This window comes from Staurois parvus, unplaced genomic scaffold (genome assembly GCF_062004578.1).
Source record: "Staurois parvus isolate SC_StPar_1 unplaced genomic scaffold, SC_StPar_1.0 ptg000159l, whole genome shotgun sequence".
In the NCBI taxonomy this organism is placed as follows: domain Eukaryota; kingdom Metazoa; phylum Chordata; class Amphibia; order Anura; family Ranidae; genus Staurois; species Staurois parvus.
Window position 1 is genome coordinate 2,643,540 of NW_028317955.1, and position 13,049 is coordinate 2,656,588.

Consider the following 13,049-nt stretch of genomic DNA (forward strand, 5'->3'; position numbering starts at 1 on the left):
AAGCACTACACTAACAGTTAGAACACACCTAGGTCACATTTAACCCATTGATCGCCCCCCCCTCCAGTTAACCCCTTCACTGCCCTGTTACCAGTGTCATTGTTTACAGTGCATAGATTTTTACTGATTACTGTATTAGTGTCACTGGCGACTTCTGATAGTGTTAGCGTCAGTTAGCGCCCATCCCAGAAAGCATCAGATTGCCCGCTAGTACACCAGTAATCATATTTAACCCCTTGATTGCCAGGAACACGCTCACTTGCACACTAAACCTCCATTGCTAGTATAGTGTCTGATTGGATCAATATCTTTGATCAGATCAGCGATATACCAGCGTTCACATTAGTATAGTGTCCCCAAAAATGCAGCGTTAGCAGGATCAGCCCCGACACCTGCGTTTAGCCCCTACGATCCCCCCTTCTTCCCCAGCAAGTGCAGTGTCAGTAGATAACGGTCACTTGATACTTTACACACAAAACCGCAGTGTTCACAGAATCAGACCTGATCTCTGTTAGCACGTGTCGGTAAATTTTCTGTAGCGGTTCAAGCAGTCCCTGACAGCCAGGCGCTCTTTTTCCCGTGAGTCGCACTAGGTAACTATAAATTTAGTGGCCAAAATGCCCAACCAAAGGTACTCTAGTGAAGAGGCCTACAGGATTCGGAGCATGTCAGGTGAGAGCGAAGGTGAAGTCTCACTAAAAATTAAAAATACAAATCTCCCCCAAAAAATAAAAAAATTTAAAAACCAAAAATAGTTATAGTTTTTTTTGTTGTTGTCATTTTTTTATGATTTTTCTACTTTTACTGTTTTATTGTTCCTGTTTTATTGTTAATCATTTCTGTTTGTAGGAATGCTTTCAGCTGCAACACTGACCTGTTTATTCTGACAGCAACAGGAACTTGCTCTCAGAATAGACATAAATCAATGTGTGCAGGGCTGTTGGATGAGATTTTTCATCCGCAGTTAAAAAAAGAGCATATATGCCGAAGCATGGGAGTCTGGGGTGGCCAGTCGGTGGATGGCCCCTATGCTTCGGCATATATATTTTATATTTGTTGGCACATTTCATGTGTGCCCACCATTAGAAGTGGGTGGATGCAGGGAGGTTTTCTAATGGTGGGCATACCACCACACACTTTTCCTTATAAAGTTGTTTTTATTGAGTTTGTTTTATTGTTAACCATTGTTGATTTCTTTGCAGGAATGTCAAACTGCAGCACTGACCTGTTTATTCTGACAGCAACAGGGTCTTTCTTTCAGAATAGACATAAGTAGGTGTGTGCAGTGCTGTTGGATGAGATTTTTCATCCGCAGTTAAAAAAAAGAGAATATATGCCAAAGCATGGGGGCCTGGGGTGGCCAGTGGGTGGATGGCCCCTATGCTTCGGCATATATATTTTATATTTGTTGGCACATTTCATGTGTGCCCACCATTAGAAGTGGGTGGATGCAGGGAGGTTTTCTAATGGTGGGCATACCACCACACACTTTTCCTTATAAAGTTGTTTTATTGAGTTTGTTTTATTGTTAACCATTGTTGATTTCTTTGTAGGAATGTCAAACTGCAGCACTGACCTGTTTATTCTGACAGCAACAGGGTCTTGCTCTCAGAATAGACATAAGTAGGTGTGTGCAGTGCTGTTGGATGAGATTTTTCATTCGCAGTTAAAAAAAAGAGAATATATGCCAAAGCATGGGGGCCTGGGGTGGCCAGTGGGTGGATGGCCCCTATGCTTCGGCATATATATTTTATATTTGTTGGCACATTTCATGTGTGCCCACCATTAGAAGTGGGTGGATGCAGGGAGGTTTTCTAATGGTGGGCATACCACCACACACTTTTCCTTATAAAGTTGTTTTATTGAGTTTGTTTTATTGTTAACCATTGTTGATTTCTTTGTAGGAATGTCAAACTGCAGCACTGACCTGTTTATTCTGACAGCAACAGGGTCTTGCTCTCAGAATAGACATAAGTAGGTGTGTGCAGTGCTGTTGGATGAGATTTTTCATCCGCAGTTAAAAAAAAGAGAATATATGCCAAAGCATGGGGGCCTGGGGTGGCCAGTGGGTGGATGGCCCCTATGCTTCGGCATATATATTTTATATTTGTTGGCACATTTCATGTGTGCCCACCATTAGAAGTGGGTGGATGCAGGGAGGTTTTCTAATGGTGGGCATACCACGCACTTTTTCTGGCAGAGATTTCTTCTCTTTTTTTTCATTCAGCCCACAGGCTGCATAAAGAAAAAAAAAACATAGCATATACACCCAACAAGGACCAGCGACGTACTGGTACATCACTGGACTTTGAATGGTTATACCAGGGTGATGCCTGCAGCTGCAGGCATCATCCTGGTATCATTTTTTTCAGCCGGCAATGGGCTTTCATGTAAAAGCATTTCTAGTGGCTAATTAGCTGCAGGATTGCTTTTACAAGCAGCGGGAGAAAATGTCGCCCCCCTCCCTAAGATAGCATTAAAAGTGATAAAAAAAAAAAAATTAAAGGGACAGTGTAAAAATAATTAAATAAATCAGAAAAAGAAAAAAAAAAAGTACCCTCGCCCATCCGCGCACACCTGCGGTTGTGAGCGTTGACCCTGTGCCAGTATGGAAACAGCGACTGCACCATGCATGTGAGGTATCGCCATGAACGTCAGATCAAGGGCAGTAATTATAGCTCTAGACCTCCTCTGTAAATTTAAAATGGTAGCTTGTAAAGGCTTTTAAAGCGTTGCCTATAGATATTAAAAATGTATGCAGTTTGTCGCCATTGCACAGGGCATGCGCAATTTTAAAGCATGTCATGTTTGGTATCTATTTACTCAGCATAGCATCATCTTTTATATCATACCAAATAATTGGCCAATATATTGTGTTTTTGTGCATTAACATTAAAAAAAGTGTATATTTTTCAAACAAATTGCCTTTGAAAAATCGCTGTGTAAGTAATATGTGAGATAAAAAATTGCAGCACCCACCATTTTATTTACTAGGATGTCTGCTCTAAAAAAATATATAATGTTTGGGGGTTCACTTTAATTTCCTAGCAAAAATACTGATTTTTTAATGTGAACAAAAAGTGTCCGAAAGGGCTTGGTCTTCAGGTGGTTAGAAGAGTGAATGATGTGTGGCATAAACTTCTAATGCTGGGCATAAAATGCCCCCACCCCCCAAAATGACCCCTTTTTGGAAAAATAGACACCTCAAACTATTTGCTGAGAGGCATGTTGAATCAATAGAATAATTTATTTTTTTACCACAAGTTTTTGGAAAATGACAAAAAAGAAATTACACAAAATTGGCATTTAAATAATTTATTGCTCACACAAGCCATATGTATATGTGGAAATACTCCCCAAAATACATTCTGCTACTTCTCCCGAGTGTGGGGGTACCACAAGTGAGAGACATTTTGGCAGTCTAGCCAAGTATAGGACCCCAAAATCCAATAAGCACCTTCAGGCTTTTAAAGGGCTTTATTTCCTCGTTACACTTCCTGACTACCTATCACAGTTTCGGAGGCCCTGGAATGCCAGAATAGCACCAAACCCCCCCCAAATGACCAATTTTTGGAAAATAGACAGGGAATTTGATAAGAAGCATGGTAAGTATTTTGCAGATCCCATTTGTTGCCACAAGTTTTTGGAAAATGAAGAAAGAAAACAAAAACATATTTTTTCTTTTCTTTTTTATATTTCAAAACCTTGTGAGGAAAAAATGAGATCTGAAAAATACTTACCATGCCTCCTTTTTAAATTCCTTGGGGTGTCTACTTTCCAGAAAGGGGTCATTTGGGGGGGTTGGTTCTATCCTGGCATGTCAGAGCCTTCAAAACTGTGATAGGTAGTGAGGAAGTGAAATGAAGAAGTTACACACCTTCAGGCTTTCAAAGTGGTCATTGGATTTCAGGCTCCTGTATGTGGCTAGGTTCCCAAAAAGTCTCATACGTGTGGTATCCTCATACTCGGTAGAAGTAGCAGAATGTATTTTGGGGTGTAATTCCACATATACCCATGGCTTGTGCAAGAAATAAACCATTTAAATCACAATTTTGTGTAAAAAAAAAAAAAAAGTTTTTGTCATTTTCCAGAAACATGTGGAAAAAAAATAAATCTTCCATGGACACAATGGGGTTTATTTACTAAAGCTGGAGAGTCCAAAATCAGACTCCCTTCTGCATTGAAACCAATCAGCTTCCAGGTTTCATTGCCAAAGCTTCATTGAACAAGCTGAGGTTAGAAGCTGATTGGTTTCTATGCAGAAGGGAGTCTGATTTTGGACTCTCCAGCTTTAGTAAATAAACCCCTAAAGGTCCAATTACAAGTCGGTTAATTCCCTTACGACCCCCTCTAACCTAGAGACTTTACAAACACATCCTTTATTGGTTATCTCACTCCTGCCTCCTCCCTCTAGATTTATTTCAACTTGTAATCTGTTAGATTTTGTTAGACTTGCAATCTTTATTATTATCCATATCCCCTCATACTTATCTTGGTCATCATTTTTACTGGTTACTTGCTTTTTACAAAACCCCATTTATACATAATGCACTATATACAGCTATTCTGTTTTCTTTTATATAAAAATGGAGACAGAAGAAAACATAATCATGACTGTAATAAATATTACAGTCAAAGAAATACTTTGACTGTAATATAGACTTTATCACCATTATTTAACCACTTAATGACTGGCGCACTGTAGCTTTGCTGCTACAGTGTGAGTCAAGTGCATCATCCCCCCACATTTCTGTCCTCAGCCCCCCCCCAGATTACAGAACTGTCCTGCCTCCCGCTGTCAGCTCTGTGAGGATGACCGTGAGACAGTTGGGTAAAGAAAAGGCTCTTAAATGGCAGGACTGCATGGGTCCCGATGGGACAGTGACTCGGTCCGCATCCAGACCCCAGTCCACCATTTAGTGATGCCTGAGCCATACCATAGTTTGTAGATGCTATAACTTTCACACAAACCAATTAATATGCAGTTATTGGGATTTTTTTTTACCAAAGAAATGTAGAAAAATACATTTTGGCCAAAATTTATGACGAAGTTTGAGGTTTTTTTAACGGCTTATACTATTATTTCAGGTACTTATATAGTGTCGTCAATTTAGGCAGCGCTTTACATATATATTGTACATTCACATCACTCCCTAACCCTCAAGGGGCATACAATCTAAGGTTCCTAACTCACATTCATACATACACATACTAGGGCCAATTTAGATAGGATTTAATTAAACTGCCAGCATGTCTTTGGAGAGTGGGAGGAAACCGAAGTACCCGGAGGAAACCCACACAGGAACAGGGAGAACATGCAAATATGCATTTAGCCACTGTGCTGCCCATGCAAGTTATTGGCCATAAAAGGGACATGAATCAGAAAACATTTCAAAAAGTACAATTTTTAAAGGGGTAGTCATTTTTCATTGCTTAAATTAAAAGAAAATAAATTGAAAAATTCCTTAAATATCATGCCTGGGGGTTCCCCTTAAACTACCTGCAAAGTTGCACATCTGTACAATGTACAGAATCTGCTGCAGCAGGACTGACATTTTAAAAAAATATTTAATTTTTAATTAAAAAAAACAACAAACCAGCGTGGGGTCCCCCCTCCTAGTATATCCTTTAGGAGGAAGGTTAGGAGGGAGCCCACAGTAAAACATGTTTTTTTTTAAAGTGCGTGGGGTTCCCCCTAAAGGCCACACCAGACCCTTTAGGCCTAGTAAGACTTTTAAGGAGAACCCCACCTCCCAAAATTGGGGGATGGGGAAGTGCATGAGGTTCCCCTAAAAGCCATATCAGGCCCTTTAGGCCTGGTAGAACCTTTAAGAGGAACCAAACCCCCTCAGAATGGGGAGGGGAAGCATGGGGGTCCTCCCTATATTCCTACCAGACCCTTGATATGACCATAGGCCTGGCAGGCCAAAAAAAGGAGGGACGAACGAGTGCCCCCCCCCCCCCCCGGGTCTTACCAGGCCTTGTGCCCACAGCATAGGGACGGTGTTCCCATTCCGATGAGGACAAGGGCCTCTTCCCCACAACCCTGGCCGGGTGGTTGCGGGCAGGAGGTTCATTAGCATCAGGGTACCCCTTTAAATAATGGGGTGCCTTAATGTTGCCTCCCCTTGTGAATGAGTAAGGGGCACTTGTACCCCTACCCTTGTACCCCTACCCTTTCACTAAAGGGTAAAAGAGTGAAAAGATAGAGACCAGAGTTTTGAAAAAATCCTTTATTGAAGAAAAATACAAGTTTTTGACACGTTCTTTATGGGGAAAAAAAACGGTTCCAGCGTTGTAATCCATCTTCAATCACGGCGTCCAGCGTTATCACGCCGCCGCCGACTTGCTGAAATGAAAAAAACCTGCCAAGAACTCGCCGCTATCTGACATTTAGGAGTCAAGAGGTAAACAATTGGGTGGGAGCTAGCGGTGACATCATTGCTAGCTCCGGCCAATGGTGTACGTCTGACTGGAAACGGTGAGAACTGTCATCCACTATTGGGCGAAGCTATTGATGATATCACCGCTAGCTGAGACTTTGGCCGATCATGGCTCTTATTGTTAACTCAGCTGTGATTGGTCAAAGTATTGCACCTGACCTGTTGTCAGATGCAATGCTTTGGCCAATTACAATGTGCCGCCAGAGCGTATTACATTGTGGGGCGCGCGGGCAAACGGCCCAGATGTTCATGTGTTTAGTGAGCACATGAACAACCAATGTTCGACATATAGACCATCCCTAATATACAGCTAAGAGGCTGGAGGTACCACCAAAAGTGCCCCGTTTGTTTGTTTTAGGAGGAATTGGGGGCACGGACTTTGGCTATTGGGAGTAGAAAAGGTCCTGATGTGCGTGGGAATAAACAATGCACCAGGATGTTGTCAGAGAAAGAAATAGCACCTCATCATTGGTGACAGTGGGAGGAATTGTGACCCAACATGAGTGTCATTGGGAGGAATTGTGACCCACCATGAGTGTCATTGGGAGGAATTGTGACCCATCATGAGTGTCATTGGGAGGAATTGTGACCCACCATGAGTGTCATTGGGAGGAATTGAATTGTGACCCATCATGAGTGTCATTGGGAGGAATTGTGACCAATCATCATCGCTTCTCGGCCTTTTGGCTAAGATCAAGTGTAGTATCGACCTTGCCTTTAGGGGTGTCCCTGCTTCCAGCTAGGACGTTGAGAACCACTTGTATCTATCCCAGCCATTTGGTCTGTGTGGGGTACCCTCTACTCGGCCTGGTAGGATCGTCGATTAAATTCGGCTTCACCTGCTTGCTGCTATTGGGTTTGAGGCTTAGCCCCCACACAGAACGAGTTTGTGATCTTCCCCCCCCTTGTTCACTCTGCGTTACTACCTCCGGGCAGTAGACGCTCAATAGCCTTTTCAAAGGCTAAGCAAGAGTGAAGCCGCCGAGGAAGAAGAAGGAGAAGGAATCCGCTGAAGACCTCTTGGAAGCCCTCCTGAGAACTCCTCTGCGACAAGATGGGGAAGAATAAGCAAACCGCCAAGAAGCCGCTGACCGCCGCCGCCGCCCCAGCCAAGACTTCGGGAGAAGCCCCCTCCGCCTCCACCTCCACCTCAGAACGCTCCGGCCCTGCAGACGGTCTCCCCCCCCTGGAGCCCTGGATGAAGCAGACAGTCGTGCTGCGACTGAAAGAAGTGGAAGGCAGAGTCCCGGACATGACCCCGGAAGTCTTTGGCAAGAAGATGATCCTGGAACAAGGATTCAGCAAGGCAGAGACCCTGTCGGTGCAGTCCTTCATGAAAGGTATCTTCTTCGTAACTTTTGTATCGTTACAGGTCTGCAGAAGGTACTGGGAGACGGTGAAGACCTCTGGGCCCGATTCCCTTTTCTGCAAGTCTATTGCGAATTCTCCCATTCAAAGGGACGAAAGGCGGATAACGGTGTCCATGAGGAACCCTCACGTCCCCGGAAGAGATATTGCCACCTATCTCCAGAGGTTCTGCGTCGTGTTGAAGGACTCAGTCCGGATACTAGACGCCAATGGCTTCTGGACAGGTAAGTGGGCTGTGTTTTGCAGATTGCTGAGAGATCGTCCCGCTGGAGATCTCCAACACCTGCAACAGTGCTTCTCCCTGGGAGCGTCAGCAGGACTCCTACATTACCCGGATCAACCCCAGTCATGCCGCAGGTGCGGACAGCCGGGGCACGAGGGTAAGGATTGCCATGTGCTTCCATGTAGATTCTGCCAGTCTGCAGGTCACGAGACCAAGGATTGCCCGAGGTCCAAAACCTGCAACCTCTGTGGACGGTCAGAGCACGTCTACAGGGACTGCCCAGAGAGAAGCAGGACGTATGCTGGGGCCCTGAGTAAGGGCCCTGCTGCCAAACCAGCGCCACAGAAGCCTCAGAAGGACCCAGGTAAGAGGAACCCCCCTCCCCCCACCCCAGCCCCCCCTACCCCTCCGGTGCCGGAGGCCGCCCCCCCCGACCCTGGTCCCCCTGCCCCCCCGCCCCTGGCCCTCCTGCCCCCCCTGCCCCTCCTGCCCCCCCTACCCCTTGCCCTCCTGCCCTTTGCCCCCCTGCCCCACCCCTCCCGGGCCCAGTTCCACCCCCCCGACCTGTCCTCACAGGAGGATTTCCCGCCCCTTCACCCTGCCACCACCGTCAGCAGCTCTGCGGCGGGGTACAGGAAGCGGAAGAAGGAGCAGGCCAGCCCGGCGGCGGAGGACGCCTCCACCGCCACCAAACGGCCTGCCGTCCTCCAGAATGTCGCAGGTCCCGACCCCGTCGGGGAGGACCTCGACACGCTGGAGGAGGAGGAGGTGGAAGAAGAAAGGGCTCTGACCAGGTCGGAACCAGATCTCTCCAACGACTTCGATGAGGTCCTCAACGAGGTCCTCAACCAGATCGGTCTGAGCCAGGACATTGGTCAGGCTGCAGAGGTCACAGAGGTCGCCCCCCCTCTCCAGGGGAGGTAAGCACAGCCCCTGCCGACTAACCCCTTCATCTCTTTCCCATGATGGCTGAGATCTCTATCTTTTCCATTAATGTGAGGAGCATCAAGGATGTGTCTAGGAGGCAGACTGTGCTGACCTTTCTTTCCACACAGCAGAGTGATGTCTACATGCTTCAGGAGTGCGCCCTTCCCCCTCTGAGGAGGTACACTCATTTGTCCTCCCAGTGGACCCACGGTCCCTCCTACTGGTCTGGGGGTGGCGATTGCAAGTCTGCAGGGGTAGCGGTTCTTATCAGAGGAGGTCGTTTCACTGTTGACTCCGTCCAAGAGCTCGTCTGTGGCCGCCTTTTGGTCATAGACGGCTCATGGGCGGGGGAGCCCGTTAGGCTCATCAACGTGTACGCCTCCCCGGAGAAGAACGCGCGGCTGGAGCTTTTCCAAACCCTGCGGACGCAACTCGTCACAACGAGAACAGTAGTAATCGGCGGTGATTTTAACTGTCCGATAGGAGGATGGGCGCAGCTCCAGCATGTACGCTAAACTCGACGCCACCTCGAAGCTGCTCCGGGAGGTGATTGCGGAGGCTTCCCTGCAGGACGCCGTGGGATCCGTGGGGCGCGGTTCCGTGAACTACTCATGGAGCCGCCCCGACGGGTCTGTGCGTTCCAGGATTGACTTTGTGCTCACCTCTAGGGCAGTCAGGCACCGCGGGTTCTCCATGGTTCCCTGCTTTTTCTCTGACCACAGGGCCATTCACTTTCGGGGTGACCTGGGAGAGGGCTTTGCCCCGGGCCCAGGCTCCTGGAAGCTGAATTGCACCCTGCTGGACGACGAGGAACTGCTAGCGGAGCTCAGGGAAATCTACGGTGCCTGGCGAGAGGAGAAGTCTTTCTTTCCCAAGGTAAGCGACTGGTGGGAGTTCGTGAAAGTCAAGCTGCGCAGCTTCTTTCAGGCCAGGGGACGCCAGCAAGTGTGTGCCAGGAGGAGGGAACTCAGGAGACTGCAGCGTCAGCTGCAATCCCTGCAGGACCTTCACCTCTGTGGCTGGGACGTGAGGCAAGACCTGGAGGACACCAAGAAGAGCTTGAAAAAGCACTTTGAGGAAGAATCCAGGCACATTGTCTTCCGTGCCAAGGTGGAGCATCTAGAGAAAGGTGAGAAGTGTAACTCTTTCTTTTTCAGGAAACTCCACTCAGGACACACACCCCTGTCGGAGCTGCGTGACAAGACCGGAACGCTCCAGAAAGGGAAGGAGGCCGTGATGGAAGTGGTCAGCGACTACTACACCGACCTCTACTCCCCCAAAGAAACAGACACGGCAGCAGCCGACAGGTTCTTGTCAGGTATCTCTAATGCTATTGATCCTGCAGGTTTGTCGGCCACCAACGCCCCCTTGACGTTGGAGGAGCTGCACTCTGCCGCTAAATCCTTTAGGCGAGGCAGGACCCCGGGCTACGACGGTCTCCCAGCGGAGCTCTATGTAGCGCTGTGGGATCTCGTGGGCCCGGACCTGCTCGAGCTGTACGAGGAGATGGTGGTGGAGGGCAAGATGCCTCCTTCGTTGAGAGAGGGGATGATCACGATCCTGTACAAGCGTAAGGGGGAGAGATGTGACTTGAAAAATTGGCGTCCCATTTCTCTCCTGAACGTGGACTACAAGATCCTCGCCAAAGTCATGGCGAACAGGCTGAAGGCTGTCATCGGACAGATAATCCACCCGGATCAGACTTGTGGCATTCCTGGCCGCAGGATTGCGGACAGCCTAGCGCTTTGTCCGGGACACGGTCCAATACATCAAAGACCGCCGTGTGCACGCGGCCCTGGTCAGTCTTGACCAGGAAAAGGCCTTTGACCGTGTCTCCCATGGGTTTATGTGCAGAGCCCTGCGCAGGTTTGGTCTTGGGGAAATGTTCTGTTCGTATGTGGATATTATGTATAACGACATTTGTAGTTCCGTGCAGGTGAACGGCTGGAAAACTGACCCCTTCCCGGTCCTCTCCGGGGTCAGACAAGGCTGCCCTCTCTCACCTCTGCTTTTTGTTTGCTGTATAGAGCTCTTCGCCGAATGCATCAGACGGAATCCAGAGATCGGGGGAATCACCGCACCGGGACCAGACAGACGGGAAGTGAAGTGCTCGCTCTACATGGACGACGTGACGGTGTTCTGTGCCAACCAGCGCTCCATCGACCTGCTCGTCCAGACCTGCGAGGACTTCGGCCAAGCTTCGGGGGCAAAGGTCAACTGCGGGAAGTCGGAAGTCATGCTCTTCGGAAAGTGGTTCCTGCCTTCTTCGGCATCCATGCCCTTTGGCATCAAGACAGACTTCATGAAAATTTTGGGAGTTTGGTTTGGTGCCGAGGGCGCAGCCCTGAAGTCTTGGGAGGAGAGACTGGCTAAGATGCGTCAGAAATTTGGACTTTGGAGCCTCAGAGACCTCACCATCGAAGGGAAGACACTGGTACTCCGCAGCGAGATTCTCCCTGTGTTGCAGTACCTCGCCCAGGCCTGGCCCCCACGGGTCAACACCTGTAAGGCCATCACCAGGGCGGCGTTTCACTTCATCTGGGGCTCCAAGATGGACAGAGTGAAGCGGGCAGTCATGTTCAAGGAACCCCTCAAGGGCGGTAAGGGCGTGCCCGACATCGCCACCCAACTGAGGGTGTTCTTTGCTTGCAACTGCATCCGCAGAACTTTGCCCAAAAGGATTATGGACTCTGGCGGGAACGCAATGTCACGCTTCTTCCTGTTGCCTCTCTGGAGGTCCCTCGGGTGGGACACTTGGGATAGTTCCATCCCCTACAACTGGGACACTCCTTGGTACTACTTGGATACCTTCAAGTTCATCAGGGAGCAGGGGCTGCAGGGAGTCAAGCCTGACTTGTGGAAACCAAAGACCATCTACAAGCTTATCAGAGCAAGTGACATTTTGGAGTCGGTTCCAGGCCTGCCTTCAGACACCTGGTGGTCTGGAGGAATGTTTCTTCCAACATTCTCACCAACAGGCACAAAGACCTGGCATGGATGGCAATCCAGGGGGGGTTGCCTCTCAGGACATTTATGCATGCCAGGAACCTGAGCAGATACAGACACTGCCCCTTCTGCATCATCCACGAGGAAACGTCTCACCACGTTTTCTGGGAGTGCTCTTTTGCTCAGGCCCTGTTGGGGGCCCTGGAACCTGAACTCAAGGACTTTGTACCACAGTCAGCCATCACACACTTTGGGGTGTTGAATGGACTATTCTGTGGAACTTTTTCTCTGGGTGACATTGACGGCGCCTGGCGGGTGCTGTGTTGTTTTAAGGACGCTTTATGGTGCGCCAGAAAGCACCTCATCCACCAGCGGGAGAGGATGTCCATTGAGGACTGTCGCAGACTGGTCCTCAGTCTGCTCAGAGACTATACCTTGATGGACTTTAAGGAGGAAGAGGACGTCTGAAGATTTCCCCTTCCCCCTACTCCCCCTTGCGTGTCTTTGTCCCTTCAATAAAGCTTCGGGCCTGTGTTTTCCCCCTTTTTACCCCCTCCCCCCCCCCACACACCCGATGCTTGTTGTATAGTGTAACAGTCGGTTTTCGTTTTTGCATGATTTTGTGACATTAGGAAAAGTACTGTGTATTAGGATGCTATGGTTTCAGGGTAAGCGGCGTCATGCACGACGTGTTGGTCTGGAGGTTCTTCCTCTACGCACATCACGTCAGGCATCATACCGCTGAGCGAATGTATTTATTTCTGAATGTATTTATCGTATGCTTGCAACTGTATTGCTATGTGGTGCGCTGCGTCGCAGTATAGGGTGAGATGTACCCCGATTACAAGTATCATGTTGTTTTTTATACTTTCTGTAATAAAAGTATCTTTTCAATCAAAAAATGAGTGTCGTTGGGAGGAATTGTGACCCACCATGAGTGTCATTGGGAGGAATTGTGACCCATCATGAGTGTCATTGGGAGGAATTGTGACCCATCATTGGTGTCATTGGGAGGAATTGTGACCATTCATTAGTGTCATTGGGAGGAATTGTGACCCACCGTGAGTGTCATTGAAGGAATTGTGACCCACAGTGAGTGTCATTGGGAGGAATTGTGACCCATCGTGCGTGTCATTGGGAGG

General features: G+C 48.3%; 1 pseudogene; it reads left to right on the forward strand.

Moving 5' to 3' along the window:
* Positions 1-7,110: 7,110 nt before the first annotated feature.
* On the forward strand, positions 7,111-7,203 carry LOC149463135 (U2 spliceosomal RNA; annotated as a pseudogene).
* The last annotated feature ends 5,846 nt before the right edge of the window (positions 7,204-13,049 follow it).